The 19952-nt window shown below is 34.5% G+C and overlaps 1 protein-coding gene across 1 annotated transcript in view; it reads left to right on the forward strand.

Moving 5' to 3' along the window:
- The window catches only part of STON2 (stonin 2), a 190946-nt gene that overhangs the window by 71555 nt on the left and 99439 nt on the right, over window positions 1-19952 (forward strand). The window lies entirely within an intron of this gene.

Below are 19952 nucleotides of genomic sequence, written 5' to 3' on the forward strand. Positions count from 1 at the left end.
TGTCAGGGAACATATGAGATGATTGACACAGTGCATATTTAGAATTGGATTTGGAATTAGGAAGACTTGAGTTCAAAATCTGCCTTAGTCATTAGCAGTGTCATTCTGGATAATATTAGCCTCATTCTGGCATTATTGTAAGGATCAAATGAGATAATATACATATAAAGTGTTTTGTTCTAAATATTAAAGAATTATATAAGTGCTAATTAATATTGTTATTATTTTATATATATTACAATGAGGCATTTGCAGATTCTATTCAGCACCAGTCCTTTCCTCCATCCATTTATTTTCCCCTCCATATATCTATGAACTGTGAACAGTATGTACAAAGCTAAATCTTTCATTTTTCTCTGCCTCCCACACATCTCTTCTGCCCGCAGAGCTCTATTGACATAGAATAAAGTTCATTTTAAAAAAGAGACAGACAGCATCTGGAAGGAGATAAAAATTGGGACCCTAGAAACTACTCCATTCTACTGTTTCTTTGCAGTTTTTCCTGTCATAATGTAAATATTCTTCATATCAGTCTGTGCATTCTATGACCCCTAATGCTTTAAACTAAATAGTAGACTAGAGAGTCATGTTTACTTTTTCTCGCCTATGGAATACTAGTAAGTGGACAAGCCTTTCTTGACTGCTTTTATATTTGAAATCTTTAATATATATGTATTGATGATGTACTGGATTGAGGGTAAGAAAAAAGGGCATGTAAAAGAAATGATGTATACCATTTCATTGGTTTCTTTAATTCAAAAGACATTTTCCTTGTTGATTTCTAGTGCCGTTGATGATTTTTATATGAAAGATGTGAGCCACTTTGTATTTCAATGTTGTTTGCCTCTCCATTTCAGAGTTAAGTGGTTTTTCAAAGTCCATTCCTAGAGTATTTAGGTAATTTTCAGAGACACTTTGTTATTCTTGGGTTCCCAGAGAAAAAGCAGGAGGCCTCACCATCAGAAGAGTAACTAATTGATAAAGATTGACTAGTTAATCTTCCAAATAACCTGGTCAATTATGAAGCTAACACACTGTCTTCCTTGTGATTCATAAGAAGCCTCAGCCTTCTCCTTTTCAAAGGTTTGAGGAGAGGATAGAAGAGGGGAAATGTATATCCAGTAAAATTATGCTTAGTTTCAGTAACTCTTCTGTGTTCCTTCTGTGATTTACTGTTTCATCATTCCTCCATAGTCTCATTTCTTTCACCAGAAGGAATTTTTTCACTTCAGGAGAGTGAAAATGTTTGTCCGGTCTAAGATATACTTTAGAGGATCCCTGTACCTGGTTTAAAAATCTTAACATGGAAAAGCTTTAGTATATAATGATATTTCAAATATGGCTCACCTGCCATAGACATGATTAATTTATCTCAAAAGTAAAATTCTAGTGTCTCCATTTTCCCATTCCATATGAATATGATTTTCTGACAAACTTGAATAAAAATTACTCCTAGGGTCTGATCCCAGTCAAGGAAGTAAGAAAGGAATTGAATGGTAGAAATTAATAGACATCTAAGCTTATCCAGTTTAAAGATGCAAAGACAGAAATGAGGCAAGAATGTTGAGAATATTCTTTTCTTTAAGCAACTTACCTGAATCCAAGCAACAGTTTAGATAGCACCTGTTAGGCATCAATCATATAAATAAGACACAAGTTTTGGAAGAGTGGGATTGTGTAGTAAGGCTACATGGGCTGATTTTTAACTCCCTGATTCAATGGGGAAAAAGAGAGACTGCTTTAGAAAGAAGCTGGGTTTTTTTTTTTTTTTTTTCCCCTCTGAGCAGAGCTATGAGTCATTGTTTAAAGACACAGCTATATTAATGTAGTTAGTCTCCTTAAATGTAGGGAAATACAGATCAACTGCTGAGATGTTTTACTTGATTGAATATAAATTATCCGGTTTGTTATGGAAATCTATTTGCAGAAGGATGCTCTTCTCAGGTGATTCTTTAGGAGATAAGTTCAAGCTTCTTAAAGATGGGAAACAATATATGTCCTTCGATTAGGTTTTTTCCTCCTATTCTTTGCCTACACCTAAGAAGAAGAGACTTTGTGTAAGATGTATTGATATAATCAAATGTAGGAATAAAGCTGATCATAGCATTGAGTTATTTTGTTTGCAGATATGTTCATTTTCTCTTATCAAATATTTTCCAAATGAACACTTGAAAGAAAAAGAAAATAAAAGAGAAAAATGAAAAATTGTAATTTCTTTAGCCTTTGGACTAAGACAAACGTTGAGAAGTTTGATCATAGATATTTTTCATTAAGCATTAATGATCCTTGGTCAGAAACTAATGTCATATCTGGGACAATAATCTCATCTAGAAATTGTAAGCTATTTAAGCTAAAACTGATGACATGATCTATAAAGTTAGATACCTCAATGTACTTCTAATGAAGTATTATTCCTTGTCAAACTACTTTGCTTATCATCTCTAGATGAAATAATAGCTACCCTGATAGTACTGAGGTTATAAGATCATGTAGTTGTAACCAAAGTATTAGGCATATTATTTTTAAAAAGTTTTACTGCTTGAATCAGAGGACTTAATTTTGAGTCTTGCCTCAATTACTATGGTTATGATTTCTATTATCTTAAGGCAAGTCATTTGGACTCTTTAGGCCTCAGTTTTCTCATCTGTAAGACCAGAGAATTGGACCAAATGGCCTCTGAGGTTCCCTTTAACTCCAGATCCTTGATTCTCAGGGAAGGAATGAGGAGATATCAAGTAAATGTAAAAAGGAAACAAGTCAAGTCAGATCAATTAGCATTATTTATTATTTACTATGTGCCAATTACTAAGATAGGTGCTAGAATTAAAAAAAAAAAAAAACACCACCAATTCTCTGCCTTGTAGGAGTTTATATTTTGATTGAGGAGACAATATGTAAATTACCAGATACATATAAGATAAATACATAATAGAAGAAGGAAATCTGAAAGGGAATGATATTAACAACTGACAGGACTAGGAAAAGCCTCGCCTCCTTCAGAGTATAAGTTTTGGGCTAAATTTTGAAGAAAGACATGAAAACTAGGAGGTGGAGGTGAGGTGGCAGTCTTCTAGGAATGGGGAATAGTCAATGTAAATATGAGAGTTAAGTATTTGTTCAAGGAATTTGCAAGTAGGCTAGTAAAACTGGATCATAGAATTTGTGGCACAGTTAAGAAGACTCAGGACTGAGGTTTGGGGATACCACAAAGAGAATATGACATGGATGAAGAACTAGCAAAGGAGACTGAAGAGTGTTTGGATAAGTAAAGAAGAACCAGGGAAAGGGTCATAAAAACCTAAGGAAAAAAGAATATCTAGGAGGAGAAGGTGATCAAGAGTATCAATGGCTGGAGAGAATCTTAAAATGAATTTTAAAAAGCCATTGGATTTGGGAATTAAGAGATCATTGCTAATTTTGGAGAAAGTTGTTTCAGTTGGATAATGAAATGAGAAACCAGATTTCAGAGTTTTTAGAAGAGAATGAGAGGAGAGAAAATGTGTATATATTACTTCCTCAAGAAGTTTAGCCATGAAGAGATAGAAAGATATAGGATGACAGCCAGTGGGCATTGTAGGATCAGGTGAAGGTTTGTGTTGGTTTTGTTTTGTTTTTAAGGTCGAGGACAATAGTGATTTTATCTTTTGAGAGCTTTAAGATGTAAGACTGGCCTTGAGAAAAATGATTGCTGGTCTTGTATCTTTTTTGTCAGCTCTCCATAAGCTCAAATTTTTTTCTCTGTATGAGTTTAAAGTAGAAGTAGAAATGGTGAGAAAGGTAGATATAGAAAAGAGGATGCAATGGAATTTTAGCTTCAGTCTTGAGCCTAAATAATCATCTCTTTTGCTCAGCAACACAGCAGGCTCTGGATAGTAGCCATGTACAGATGCTATTCATTTCACCTTAGGAAGTCCTGGAAGGCAGGGCAAAATCCTCTTCTTTGTGTTTGAAAGTATTATGGTTCCCCAGCCCCCTGTTCACTTGACTCCTGCATTGTAATATACTTCTCAGAGCTGCTAGCTTTTGTCATTAAAACAGGAGTTCTGCTGGGGATTTAGCTGCCAGCACAAGACAATTTTGTCTGGTCGCATAATTGTAAATGGAAACTATATGTATTCTACCTACTCTTTACTTTCATTTTTCCTCCATAGGGACAATTAGGAGAAAGAAAACAAATCAATTTCCTCACCTTGGTTTAATCACAGGATGTGAAGCAGGCTAAGGATTATATAGCTCAGTATATGTATTCATGGGTTCAGGACTGCCCTTGGGTTTGATTCATTATCAAAGGAAATGTCAATAGAATTAAGGCTAGGTAAGAGTGTTTTTCCATTCCAGCCATCTTTTTCTCTTCTTTCTTTCTAATAAACATTTCTAGTTTTGACAAAGCTGAGAAGCTCTATTAGTCCTCAATGGAAAAAATTAATTCTTCAATACTGATTTCAAATTAGAAGCTGAGGTCAAAGAGAGTTGAAGGCACCTTGCTTTTGAAATCGTTTCCAACAGGGAATAATAGATTTCTGAATTGAAAAAAGCTCCTATTAGTGATATATTATTTTGGCTTTTAAAAAATAATTCACTCTTTGCATGTGATATTATGTATATGAACTGCAGGCATTAATATGGTATGAGGAATGACTGAAGAGCAAAAGTGAGACAATGCATCTTGACCCAAAACATTTCTGTCCCATGGAAATGAATAGAGCACTTATATCTAGCTATAGGAGAACAGTGAGATGTATATTAAAAAATGGAGGCAAGATGGGGGTCTGGTAGAGTTGGTTATCTTAAGAAAATTAAAAGCATAAATAGATCCAGGAAGAGAAGAGGTAAATTAGTCCAAAATATCAGGCTGTACAAAGATAAATAAGAAATAGTTCTTTGCCTTTTCATCAAGTGCTTACAATTTAAAAAAAAACAAAAAAACAAAAGCAAAACAAAAAAACAAAGCCAGTCCCCTAATTCTTGGATGATTTTTAGACTCTAGATATTTAAAAGCTAAGGGATTGTAAACTTCCTTTAGAAGATACCTACTAGTTCAGCTTTTTACCCAGTGAAGATGTACTTCACAGAGGTGAAATAATTGTCTACTTGAATAGCTGCAATCACAGAGAACTTTCTCCTGTGCAACCCATTCCAGTTCTATGTATTGAAATGAAATTTGTGTCTTTCTAATGTCTATTAGTCCTTAGTGCCCTCTTGAGCAACATAAAATGAGTCTAATTCATAGGTCTTCAGCTGCCTAAACTGCTGTCATGCATGAGTTCCAATATTCTGTAATCAGCAGACAAACCTAGTTCAGTCTTTGGGATTGTCACCCCAAATCATCATTTCACATCTACCTTCTCTTTTACCCCAACAGCAGAAAACTACAAAAGATTCTCAATAACTTATAATCAGTTCAATTTTCCTTCCCTTTCCAATATGCCTAGCTTCACCCCCAACCTATATAGCCCATCAGCTATACTACACTAAAGGTTTGTACTCCTTGTAAAGGAGAACACATTCACATTCTAAGATGTCTTATTTTCTACCCCAGGACACTTATTGGCCCCTCAATTTATAGTACTACTGTAAGAGTTTAGAATCCCCCTCACCCTCTAAGAAAAGAGAAATTGTCTGAATGAATTGTCTGAATGATAAAAGTGAAGAGCAAAGTTCAATTTTGCTCTTCCATGTTTTGGTTTCGTTCCTTGCTTCTACTTCATCTGACGAGTCTTGCACTAAAATCTCTGTCCAGGAAGTGTGAAGAAACCTTCAGAAAACTTGTGTTTTACAGCTTCTTGGAGGCTAATCCTATCATGTAACCTGTATTACCTGCTTCATGGCCAGGAAGTCTTGCCACTGTTCTACTGTCCCAAGTTTTTGCCCTCTCTTAGGCCAAAATGATCTGCCACCAGATATCTGGCCAACTTATCTAGGAGAAAGGGGATAGGTGGTTCCAGGGGACTTCTGTTAATTCAGCCTAAGGTATTAGATTTTTAGTAGCCATGTCACTTTATGACAATATACAGATTTGACCTACTTGCCCCTCTTCCTCCTCCTCACCAAAGTTTTCTGTCAAGTCTCAGCTGTCTGTGGATGTCAGTTTAGCTATTCCACCAAATCTATTTGCTTCTTTTTATAAGCCAAATATAAAGAGATGGCTAACTTCCACAGTAGCCTGGGCCAATCCAATTATCCCCAATTCTGAGACTTAATTGCTCATCCTCTGAGGTGTGAATGGACCAACAATTATCCAAGCCCTAGAGAGTTTGATTTAGAAGGCATAATCAAGGCATTGACAGATAATGAAGAGTCCCAAACAATGACCTCATCCCTCCTTTACCAAATTAATTCTTTTTTGCTTCTTCTTTTTTTTTTTTTTTGAAAAATTATTCCTGAGTTCTTTCAGTTGATTTTAAGGTAATAATGTTTGCAATTCATCTTTACAGTTCACTGTCCTTTTTACTCTCCTAGACATCACCCAGTTTATGAAAATTCCTTTTGATATTAGGAGTCTAGAATTGAACCTAATGCCCCAGATATTGTATGACCAAACCATTACCTCTTTTGATCTCATCAAATACTTCTGTTAATTCAGCCTAAGGTTGTATTAGATTTTTAATAGCCATGTCACTTTATGGACTTATATTGAACTTGTATTTAAATTAAAACCTTTTTCACATGATTTGCTATCGAGGTATATCTGTTCCATGCAGTGTTCATGCAAGTGCCAACACACACACACACACACACACACACACACACACTTCCAGCATCACCTCTACACCAAAAAATAAACAAAAAAAGAACTAACAGCCAAAACAAAAACTCCTTCAGAGTCTAGGTTTCTTTGGTCCCAGTTAAATCTATTGTTAGTAATTTAAGCTCAGAAGGTATATAATCAATGCCAGATAGTAAGTTCTCCTAAAAAAAAAAAGTGCAGTAATAACAGAATAGATAAAAAAAGCTAGGAGAGGTTATAATAAGGAAAGACCATTTTTTACTTAAGAAAATCAAGGAGGAGGTGGTATTTGAGCTAGATCTTTGAAATATAAATCAGATTTCAAGAGATAAAGTGATGTGGAGATGGAGACTCCAGTTATAATAAATGGCTTGAGCAAGGACTCGAAAGTAGGAAAATCACTGGACACATATAAAGACTGGTGAATGCTCCAGTTGGGCTGAAATATTGTAAATGTAGGGTATTAATGAAACAAATTAGAAATAGCATGGCATAAGATGGGGTGAGGGTGGGAAGTATGTAGAGCTTGGGATGCCAGCTAAGAAGCTTGAACTTGGTCTTAATGAACTCTCATTGACTAATGGTGATATTCTTTTTTTTTAATTTAAGTGGTCACAACCCATTTGTTTAAAAAGGCAACCTGTCTTAAGGAATAGAGTTCTAGGCTTGAAGTCAAGAATATCTATATTTCAATCCTGCCTTTGATATATTCTATTGATGTAATGATGTTATCATAGATAATGAAGTTAGTGATAACTGTGCTTCCTATCTCCAAGGTTTGTTGTGAGGTATATGTAAGTATCTTAGAAACCTTTGAATGCTATATAAAAGTTAATCATTTTATTATTTTCATCTTTTTCAAGAATCTGTGGTAATTGATTTCTGGTCACAGCTAGCTAGATCTAGAACTGAGGTATCCTAATCTCAAGTGACTTTTTTTCCCACGACACTACTTATCTAACTTAACTGTAGTTGGATTGTGCTCACACATAAAATGTAATATTGATTTGTAGTTCTGTCAAGGGAAAGTTGTAGCACAGCATGAAAATCAAGAATACTAACAAAACAGAGATTTTATTGATGCTCTGTGTTTTCTTTGTTAAGTAGCCAAATGTTTTCTTCTGTGAAATTAGTCCACTCTTTGAGGGATGGTTAAACTATTTTTTTCTCATGCTCCATCAAATATCCTTGAACTATATTTTAAATATTTTGGATTTAGCACAACCCAATCCGGTATTTTGCCAAACATATATCATATTTAAACCTACATGTATTTCAAGGCAAATTTAGAACATGTGTGTTATTTAATTATACTTCCCTCATTAAAGTGGTGTTTTGCCAGAGTAGTAGAATGGCTTCTAAGCTTTGACTTACTTTTTCTCAGAAATGAGTGTTTTTGCTTCATGGTAAATAGACTAGATGTAAGCTATAAGAATTCAAGCTAGCTTATGTCTGCTGCTAATCTGTGGATGGCCAGAGCTGAGCTGAGCAGGTTAGAAACAGGAGAATCAGAAGTCAAACAAGTTTAATTTCAAAGTGAGGGAAATGGTTTTCAAGAAGGAGGCAGATTAAACACATGCTGGGCCCCCAAACCTATTGGGAGGACCCACTTCTGTGGCTGAACTTCAATTTATATACTTATGGTTATACAAAGAGTCAAACAATATAGTGTAGCAACAATAGTGAGGCACAACAGCAATTAATGAGTTAAGATTGATTAGCAACAAAAAGTCCATTCATAGCAGTTTTGTGTCTGGACCTGTTGTTGAGCTCAGGGACCAACAGTTCCAGAAGGTGAGCGCAAAAGATCAAGTTCAGGGCACGGCTTTGTTGGGAGGGGAAAGGCTTAGTTCTGGAAAATAGGATCTCTGTTAATAGCTTGCCATTGAGAACCATGAGAGGTTCCTAAATATCTCCACTTATCACTAAAGTCAATGAAATATCTTAAACTCAACATGTGCAAAACCAAACTCATTATCTTTCCCTAAAACCATCCCCATCCCTTACCTTTCCTAGAATTGTAGGCAACACCATCTTTCCAGGCCCTCAGGTTCACAGCCTTCTCCATGTATAATCTGTGGCCAAGACTTCATAGGTTCACTGCTGCACTACCATCCCAATACAACCCCTTCTCTTCCCTGATGCTGCCAACATTCTGGTGTAGACCTTCATCATCTCACCCCTGGTGAGATCACAATATCTTATTGGTCGATCTGCCTGCCTCAACCACTAAAGTGATTTTCCTAAAGTGTAGGTTATACATGGCAACCTCAATAAACTCAAATGCTTCCTGTCACCATTAGGATGCTGTTTGGCTATCAGAACCTTTATGACCCAGTTCTTCTCTTTCCTGTCTTCTTACACCTCCCACCCCCATGTGCTTTCTGATCTAGTGATACTGGTATCTTTGAAATTCCACAAACAAGATAATCTGCCTCTTGGCTATGGACATTGTTCTTTCCTCCTCATCCCCCATCCCTATCCCAGCCCACCCTAGAATGCTCTCCCTCCTCATCTCCATCCACCTCCTGGCTTCCCTGGCAACTAAAATCCCATTTTCTATAGAAAGCCTTTTCTGCCCCTTCTTAATTCTAGTGCCTTCCCTCTCTTATTTCCAATTATTCTTGTATATAGCTTGTTTGTATATATTTGCATGTTGTCTCCCACATTGGATTGTGAGCTCCTTGAAATCAGGGAATGACTTTTTTGCTTCTTTCTGTATCCCTAGCACTTAATGTGGTGCCTGACATACTGTAGACACTTAATGTGTATTGACTATTAATTGTGTAACCATTAGTCTTTCTATAGACTCTTGACACAATTTGTCTTATAGTTTAAGAAAATTAGGCTAGAAATTAGAAAATTTGAATTCTAGACCCAGCCCTGTCATTTCCTAGTTGTATATCATGAGCTTAGTTCCTAAATGTCTTTGTCTAGTTTCCTTATCTGCAAAGTGGAGGTAATGATTTTTCCTATTCCTATTCTACTGGATTGTTGTAAGGATTGAATAAGATAAAATACATGTGAAAATACTTTGAATATCAAAAAGTACTATATAAACATAAGGTGGTATTACATTGATCTCATCTATACTTTGTTTGCCAATGCCTCAGATTCCTTTCCCTTTCCCCTTTTCTTTTCTTACTCTTGCTTTTGTTTTTCTCTTTCCCTATCCCTTTCCTTTTTGCAATGGTGTTTCAGGTCAAGACCTAGTTGGACTTTTTATTCTTCCAAATAGGTTTGCCACACAGCCTGTATCAGTGTCCCATGTGAACAATAATGTTGGTTCTTATGTTAATGGATCTTGTGCTCAGTCTTTTCTAGATTCCTATAAATGAGATTGAGATAATTTATAGGGAGGGGAAAAACTGTTATCCAAACATCCATTTCAGTTAAAAATGTATTTTGTACCTATTATGTGCCAGGCCCTATGTTAAGTGCTAGAAATACAATTAATATAAAGAAAGCTAGTCCTTGACTTCAAGGAGATTACAATCAAATGGGGAGAAATAGCACTCAAAAGAAGGAAAGAAAAAGGAGGAGGGGAGCAGGAGGTAACTGTCATGGGGGCATCTTTTTCCATAGAGTTGAAACCGGGCAGAGCAACAGATACAGAGTGTACTCTTGTGTGTTTTATTTAAGTTTATTTTAAATTCAATATTTACATAAACATAAATAGTAGTTCACTGCTCTAGCAATCATACAATTTTTGAGTTAGGGAGAAACTTAAAAAGTCTTTCCTGATTTTTTTCACTTAGAAATTATTTTTCCTTCTTCTGACTTTTCTTGGGGTGAAATGAGAAATGTAACTGACCCTTTAAATAGTCTATCAAACTTGACAAAATCAAAGAAATATAGATTTTGCCACATTATTATTTATACCATCTTTTTATGTGCTTCTTCAGATTTCAAATTGTAATATAAATTCACACCAACAGTCATTCATTGGTGATATAAAAATGTGTATGATCACATTAGTCTTCCTGGATAGGGCAAAATAGTCTTTTAAAGCTAAGGTTTTTATATTTCCTTCCTCTGTAAAACTGTTTGAAAGTTCAACTTTAGTGTTAACAAAAAGTGAATAGACATTCATTATCCTCAGGTAAAGTTAGTTGACTGTTATCCATGGTCTTATTCAATCTTCTAAATTACCTAACCACTTCTAGTTTCTTTGGAAAATTGTATGTGTATTTGTTGAAATAGAATTTCAGGGTTCAAAATATCATCAAAAAATTTTTAACTATCAAAATAGATCCTACTCTTGGGATTTCCATTATTAACTAATTACTTGAGTTTATTTTTCCCTGTATGTATGTTTAGATCATGTTTTAAAGGTGTTTTTAATAAGAATCCTTGGTTCTCTTCATTTGAATTAATATCCCACAACCCAACAATAACTCTTTGATTTAATTACATTTCAACAGCACTTTGATCCATTATTCATGCATTGTCTTTGTACCTTTTTAAAATAAACTTATCTTAATGTTTCCCAGTTGTTTCAAAGAGAAAAATTGTATCATCTATTATTTCATTTCAATAATAACAATAATATCTTTATCCTCTACATTGTCCATCCCTGTCAGGACAGCTTTTCTGTGTCTTTGACCATAATATATGTAAAGTATTTTGCAAACTTCAAAATTTTATATAAATCTTAGTTGTTATCACTACCCTGAATTCTAGTCTTCTCTCTAGCTATTTTATATTTTAAATCAATCTTATATATGTGTGCATGCGCTTGTTTCCAAAGAATGCAAACTCCCAGGATAAAAGGAAAAGCATTTCTATGTGCTTACTATGTGCCAAGCACCTATAAGAGTTGGAGAAAGAAATGGAAAAGTTAGATAGCCTCTTAAACTCAAAAATGGCACTCTCTAAATGAGTAAGACAACAAATATAAGAGAGTTCAGCTGCTATGCCCAAGAAAAAGCCAGGAATTTCTAATGGTGTACCACAGGGTATTGATGGCAAGACCCCAAAAGTTCTTAGGTACATTAGCAGGTTATATGGGTAGTGCCTTTAGATCTGGAAGGTATAGCAACAGGGTTAATGATAAGGCCTAGAGGTCTTCCATTTATAGAAAGGATGTTGTTTGTTGGTGATTTTCCACCCATCCAAATTGCATGAGCATCTACATTTGTTCCATAGGATTATTGGTAGCCTAGAAAGGCTCCTCCATTCTTAATGGAAATGATAGAATGGTTCTGAAGTTTCAAGTAGAAAGGGGATTTTGAGTTCTCTCCTGCAGTAGTGGGAATAAGAGAAGTTATTGTTGAATAGGAGGGGGAAAGGTTTAATGACAGGAAAATTGGAGCAGAGCACCCTTTAAAAAAGGGATTATTTGTCTTTACATTCTCATAACTTAGCACAGTGCCTACTATTACATAGTAGATAGAATAAATAAATGTTTATTGATAGCTTGACTTCAGGGATCATCCAAGCCAACTTTCCTGTTTTATGTATAGTAGAGAAATGTGTTCTTTACCTATGTTCATTCAGATAAGTAGCAGACCTGGCATCAGATTCTGGCCATATGACTCTAAATACAGTATTATTACTGGAACACCATGCTTATTTTGAAAGACCATTCTGGAACTAAATCTGTATTGAATGACCAAATCTGAAGATAGTAGTAGTACTCTTTGAGCAGTTTCCATAACATCAGAAAAAGTCCAAGTTTGATTTTCTGAATTATAAGCCCTTGTTCTATCTTCATTCAGATAGGAAGAATAGTTTTGCTTTGAAAATACTTGGTTATTACCACACATCTCTCAGATTGGCTAGGATGACAGGAAAAGACAATGATGAATGTTGGAAGAGGTTATAGGAAAACTGGGCCACTAATACAATGTTGGTGGAGTTGTGAGTTATTCAACCATCATGGAAAGCAATTAGGAAATATGTCTAAAGGGCTATCAAAATGTGCACACCCTTTGATCCAGTAGTGTTTCTACTGGGCTTATATCCTAAAAAAAAATCTTAAAGTAGGGAAAGGAACCCATATATGCAAAAATATTTGTTGCAGCCCTTTTTGTAGTGGCAAGAAATTGGAAAATGAGTGGATGCCCATCAGTTGGAGAATGAATAAGTTATGGTATATGAATATTATATTGTAAGAAACAATTAGGATGATTTCAGAAAGATCTGCAGAGATGTACATGAACTAATGCTAAGTAAAATGAGCAGAACCAGGAGATCATTGTACACAGCTATTGTTTTGATGGACATGGCTCTTTTCAACAATGAGATGATTCAGACCAGTTCCAATGATATTGTGTTAAATAGAGCCATCTATACCCAAAGAGAGGACTGTAGAAACTGAGTGTGGACCACAACATAACATTTTCACTCTTTTTATTGTTATTTGCTTGCATTTTATTTTCTTTCTCATTTTTTTCCTTTTTGATTTGATTTGCCTTGTGCAGTAAGATATTTGCATAAATATGTATGCATATATTGAATTTAACATATATTTTTACCATGTTTAACATATGTTGGATTACTTGCTATCTAGGGGAGGGGAGGGATTGGAACAAAAAGTTTTGCCAGGGGTCAGTGTTGAAAATTTATCCATGCATATCTTTTAAAAATTAAAAAGCTTTAATTAAAAAAATATTTGGTTATCTAAAGATAACTTAGAAAAAGTTTCTGCCTATTTTTTTTAATATTTTAAATTTATACAGCTCACACTACATTTGTTAGATTCTCTTGGGAAAGGCACCGTCTCTATCTTTAAGTAAATTCTCCATAGCTATTAGAAAAAATTCTTCCTCACCAATTTTGATACTATATTGTGGGACGACAAAGTGAGTTAGGAATAAAACTCTTTCTCTCAGGTCCTTGTCCTAACTATTTATTCTGGTTTTGAATCTAGATACTTATTATTTAGATGATCATGGAAAAGTCACTCCTTCTCTCTGGGACTCAGTATTCTCATTTATAAAATGACACAGCTTGAACATGTTACCACTAAGATAATTTTTGGCTATAATTTCTGATCCTGAGACTCATCAAGAAATGTGGGAATCAGGAAAAAAACAACATAAATGAAGATACAGATTGTGTCTTACCTAATTTTGTATCTGCCCCTTTGCTTAGTACAGTATTTTGCATAAGGAATTTATTTAAACATTCGTTGAGCTGGGAAAAGATTTTAGTTGCATTTTCAGATAATAAGATGTGACTTGAGATACCCTATAAGTATTTAGATTTAAAATAAATCTGGTTGAGAATCTGTGGAAAGAGAAATGTTATTCTAATTAATGTGGTGTGGTTGTGGATATTTCTTAAAACCACAGAATTCTATAATTTGTCTTTAAGTCTTAGAAGGTAACTATTTGAACTCCTTCATTTTTCATGTGGGGAAAATGAAACCCAGAGAAATAGACTTGCACAGGATGGCAAACTACTTAGTTGCAGATCTAAACTCTAACCTGATTCCCAATCCAGAGCTTCTTAGATTACCAAGTGCTACATGACATAGGATCATAAATTTAGGGCTGTGCTGAAAGATGTCATCCAGTCTAACTACCTTATTTTGTAAATGCAGAAGCAGAGATTACAGGTGTTATGCAACTTGCTCAGGGTCACATAAGTAATAAGCAATAGACCCAGGATTTGAACCCACTATATGGAGATAATTCTTATTGTATAGCTATTAAGTGTGAGCAAATGCCATAGTTATGATAATTAATCAATTCTTTTTAGTCATCTTCATCCTTTATTTAATTTTTTATCTTTTACGTTTGAAGATTTTTTCTCCCTCCTTAACCTTTGCTTAAATTTGCTGCTTCTTTCCATGTTCAAATTGTTATGGAAGACGTCTTTGCTAGCTTAAATGAAAACAAGGTTTCTTGAATATGGAAGGTAGCTGTTCTTAATGATATCAAATGAAGAGGAGAATTTTATATAATTTAATCACCACTATCCCAAGGCAAGAATTAGATCATAAAACACATGAAAAACAAAAGCAATTGGGGCAGCTAGGTGGTGCAGTGAATAGAGCACCAGCCCTGAAGTGAGGAGGACCTGAGTTCAAATCTGATCTCAGACACTTACTATTTCCTTGCTGTGTGATCCTGGCAAGTCACTTAATCCCAATTGCCTCATCAAAATAGATAGATAGAGAGAAAGAAATTTTAAAAAGAAATAAAAGAAATTGATTTGCCAGAATTCTCTTAACTCTTACCTTATGGCTTATTCTATAGTCAGTTAGTCAGCAGCATTTTTATAGATTAATCGATTTTTATTTTTCAAAATACATGCAAAGATAGTTTTTAACATTCAACCTCACAAAACCTTGTGTTCCAAATTTTTCTTCCTCCCTCCCCAGACAACAAGTAACCTATATTTATAGGTTAAACATGAAATTTTTCTAAACATATTTCCACATTTATCATGCTTCACAAGAAAAATCAGATCAAAAGGGAAAAATGAGAAAGAAAAGAGCAAGCAAACATGCAACAACAAAAAAAAAGATTTAAAAAAAATACTATGTTGTGAACCACATTCAGTCCCATAGTCCTCTGGATGCAGATGGTTCTCTTCCTCACAAGTCTATTGGAATTGGTCTGATCACCTCATTGTTGAAAAGAGCCAAGTCACGATAATTGATCATCATATCTTCAGCAAGCATTTATTAAATGATGTCTATGTGTCATGCTCAGCATTAATCTCTGTGATACTCAGAAAACAGAAATACAATCTCTGTCCTCAAGGAGCTCATTGAATGAATAGCTACGTGCATACAAAATATATATCTTAGATGGAAAATAATTCTAGAGGGAAGGCATGAGTACCTACTATAGAAGGTAGCATTCAAGCTTAGTCTTGAAGGAAGCCAGGGAAGCTGGGAGTTCTCCTAAGGTGAGAAAACTTTCCACTGGCTGTTGATGTTTTTGGAAATGTAAGGAAAACCCTTTAGCATAGGGTGTAGCCTAGATGTCTATAAGGAATTAGATTTGCTATAAGAGATATTTCCTGAACTGAAACTTTCAGGTTTTACCCACCATTTTTTTTTTTTGTTTGTTTGCTTTTACCTGAGTAAATTTAGGTCTCTGGAAAGGTTATCAGTTGCTTACTTCAGAGACAGAAGGCAGACAGTTACAAAAAAGAGAGGAAATTAAAAACTTGTCATGCTTCATGAATCTCCCAATTAGATTTTTTTGATGCTCCACTGAATGGATACTGAGAATTACTTACCCAGCTAGATCTTCCAGTCCTGACCTCAGCTTTGTGGTTTCCCCCCCAGCAATGCCTGATGCATTGCTCCATAGAAGGAGTTCTTCAGTAAGTATTTGTGGACTACTTATTTAAATAATGCTATTCAGTGCCATTCAACTATGAACATGGGAAAGTTCACTGCTATTTAAAACTCAAGTTTGAGATATTGACAAAGGCATATACATGAATGAACATCTGTCTTAATTTACCACTAAGGTTTGCTGATGGTTACTTACTATGCTCAGAGATTCTTTAGTAGAATCAAAATTATATTTTTTGCAATGTTCTTAGGAAAAAATCCTGGGGCAGGTTGGTGAAAAACATTGTATAATTCTAGTATATAATAAAGGGACCTAAATATAGCAATATATCAAGGACTTATAATTGTTAGTGAAGGAACGAAGCTTAGCACAATTCACCTATAATTTAGTCTTAATGGATTTCTTAATTCCCAAAGATATTAGCTGGGTCACCAATAGACTTTTGTCTAATAATTCTCAAAGGTACGACTTGAACCCAAATTGTCCTTATTCTCCTAGCACTCTGTCCACTATGCCACATTACTTCTCAAAGTGCATAAGACAGACTGAATTTTTTTTAATTGACCAGGTAGAATAATAAGATTTTGGAGATGGTTCTAGAAGATAAATCAGACTTGTATAGGTAAACAACATGTATTCTACATATATTCCACAAATATTTTGAGCGTGTATTAATGTTAGTTAGTATGGTGCTAGACATAATATATAATTTTTTTAAAAAGAAAACTAGGCAAAGGGAGGTGAAAATAGGCATTACTCTTGGATTCTTCATAATTAATCTGTGTCTCAAACTAGACGTGGGATCATTTTTTTTGTAGACCAGTTACAATTTTCAGATTTTTTTTAGAGTCTGTTTCAGTTAGCATTTATGATTACTATTTTCCTATCTGTCATATACGCAAAGAATGGAAATGATTACATTCTGCTGAGAAGGAGCAAATGATAGTACTGCATTTTTTTTGTTTTGTTTTGCCCATCCAAATGGGCCTGGTGAACTTCTTTAAAGTGAGAGGAGGAAAAGTGGTGACCAAGAAAGGCCCTTTAAACATAAGAGCAAATTTCTTTCCTGAGACTCTGTTCAAGTAAGCCAGGAATCAGGGAAAAAAAAAAAGGAAGAAACTAAAATATGTAAGGAGAGTGCAAAGCTTTATAGGAAAGGCATGGAAAATCTAATTCATGGAATTTTTAATGGAATTATGCCCAGTATTGTCACTCAGATCTCCTTGAAATCCCTTCTGGATTCTACCATGAACCTCTTGGGTGTCATGATTTCTATTTTGAAAAATACAGTAATTACTCATATTTAGAAAGTTACAGAGTAACAACAGTAAGGCAGTCTAATAGGTAGAGTGCTGGGTTTGGACTTAGGAAGATTTGAATTTGAGTCCGTCTTGAACATTTAACTATTAGTTGTGGGATCCAGCGCATGTCAATTAACTTCAGTTTCCTCATTTATTAAATGGGGATAATAACCTATATTACAGAATTGTGAGAATCAAACCACACACACACACACACACACACACACACACACACACACACCCCTTAGGCAAATCTGAAAGTGTTATGTTACTATTATCCCTCCTGTTGCTCCTACTACTGAAAGTATCTTTTGGGATCAGAGGGTAATGGGACAGAAACACAATGTGTTTAGGGGGATCTAGATTTAAAATTTTATGAGTAAGGTAGGTTTTGTCTCCTTAAAAAATCTAGTATTCTGAGAAAAGGCTTTATCTTCTCATTTGTGGATTCTAAATTCTTTCAGTGTATACCTTTAAAAATTAATCCTTATAGCATCTCAGTACTGTATCAGAGAAAAAAGAAACAGGAGGAGGTAAAAACTGCTAAACATAGATGTTATATATTAGGAAGTTGTTGGATTTTACATCTCTGAATAGGTACTTGCAAATTCATTCTGCTTTTTAGCCATATTTCATATACTTTATAATTTAGAACAGGCTCTAGTAAAAGTCTCACCAAGTAAGCTTTTTTAGATTGCCTTTGTTTAAGAGATAAAGATAAAGAATTAGAGGAAATTTTCCTTTCTCAGAGCTTGGGAGAGGCTCTGACAGAAGTTTTGCTCTTATGAATCCATTTTCTTCCTCTGTGGGATTAGGTTGTTTGTATAGAATTGGTTGCCTTAAGCAACACATTGCTAATATGAGCCAATAGTGTTTCCCTAGAGATGCACCATTTTCTTCTTCTCTGTTTGATTTTTTGTAACCACAGAGGATATTAGGATCTTGGGCATTTCACTTTTCTGGAATGAAATATTTTAAGATTTTACTTCATTGTAAATCCTTTCCAGAAATCAATCAACTGTAGCAACAATCACTGAAGCATCTCCTTCCTTTATAAACACTCCATACTAACTCTGATATTAGGGAAAGAAAAGGTACTAAGGAATTCTACTGCTGTAAGACTTGTAGCCAGTCAAAAGCATGTGACGTCTGGAGAAATATTTATTATAGTGTACAGGGCTGGGTTATCCCAGAGGGAGTTTGGGAAAAAAAACTTTGTAGGTTGTTGTAAGAAGAATACACAAGACACATACACATATTTAAATACACATATTTATCTGTGGCTATTTCTCATATGTGTGTGTGTGTGTGTGTGTGTATGTTTGTATATACACGTATGTATGTCTGAATATTTCAGTATGCAAAAAGTGCAAAAAGTATATATATACACATACATACACACACACACACACACACATACACACACACACACACACACACACATATCATGACTGCCTAAGGTAAGGGTACTGACTATAACCATGGAACCCAAAAAACCTAACTGTCCAGAATGAGACTGGAAATCATGGCACTGGCCAGAGCAAACAGTCATAGCAGTCATAATAATGATAGTTCTCTGTTATATAGCACTTTAGACTTTACAAAAGTACTTTCCTTGGATGAGGAAACTGAAATTCAGAGAAGCCCAGTTACCCAGAAAATGTCAGAATTGGGATTTGATTTTCTGGCTCCTGCTACATCTTACTCTTAAGGAGAAAAAAAATAAACATACTAGCCTTCATATATTTATTTTCTTTTTCTATTTTCAAAGCATTTTCACATAAATGTTCTCTTTTGATTCTCACAACTTAGTGAAATGACTGAAGAAAGATATCATTATATAGATAAGAAAACTAAGACTCAAAACAAGAAGGAGTGATTTTCCCCAAGGTTCCCCGCAACTTGTGGATCTTGAATTCTATCTGATTTCATAATAGGACTTCTTCTGCTATACTATACAGCCTCTTATAAATAATGATAATAAATATTTTTAAAGCATCATTGTTTTTGTTCTTGTTGTTCCTAATAAAAATAATGTAGAATTTCTTTTGAAGAATTGTTGACTAGAAATGTTAGATTTGCAGCAATAAAAAAAGAAAAAGAAATGAAGAGGCATTGAAGAAACAAAACTATCACTATTTACAGATGATATGATGGCATACTTAGTGAATCATAAATTATCAATTTAAAATATACTTGAAATAATTAACAATGTAAGCAAATTTGCAGAAGATAACATAAATGCACACAAATTATCAGCATTTCTTCATATGACCAGCTTAGAAGCAAGAAATAGAAAGAAAAATTCCATTTAAAATAACTGTAAATAATATAAAATATTTGGGAGTCTAATTGTCAAGACAAACATACGAACTATATGAACACAATTACAAAACATTTTTCACACAAAAAGTCAGACCTAAACAAATGGAAAAATTTTTTGCTCATGGGTAGACCAGTCCAATATCATAAAAATAACAATTTTTTCCTAATCTAGTTATTCAGTGCTGTACCAATCAAATAACTAAAAGAAACTATCTGATAGAACTAGAAAAAATATCAAAATTCATCCAGAAGAACAAAAGATCAAGAATATCAAGGGAATGAATGGGAAAAAAAAATACAAAGGAAGGTGGCCTCACAGTACCAGATCTTAAACTA

This window comes from Antechinus flavipes, chromosome 2, assembly GCF_016432865.1.
Source record: "Antechinus flavipes isolate AdamAnt ecotype Samford, QLD, Australia chromosome 2, AdamAnt_v2, whole genome shotgun sequence".
Lineage (NCBI taxonomy): Eukaryota > Metazoa > Chordata > Mammalia > Dasyuromorphia > Dasyuridae > Antechinus > Antechinus flavipes.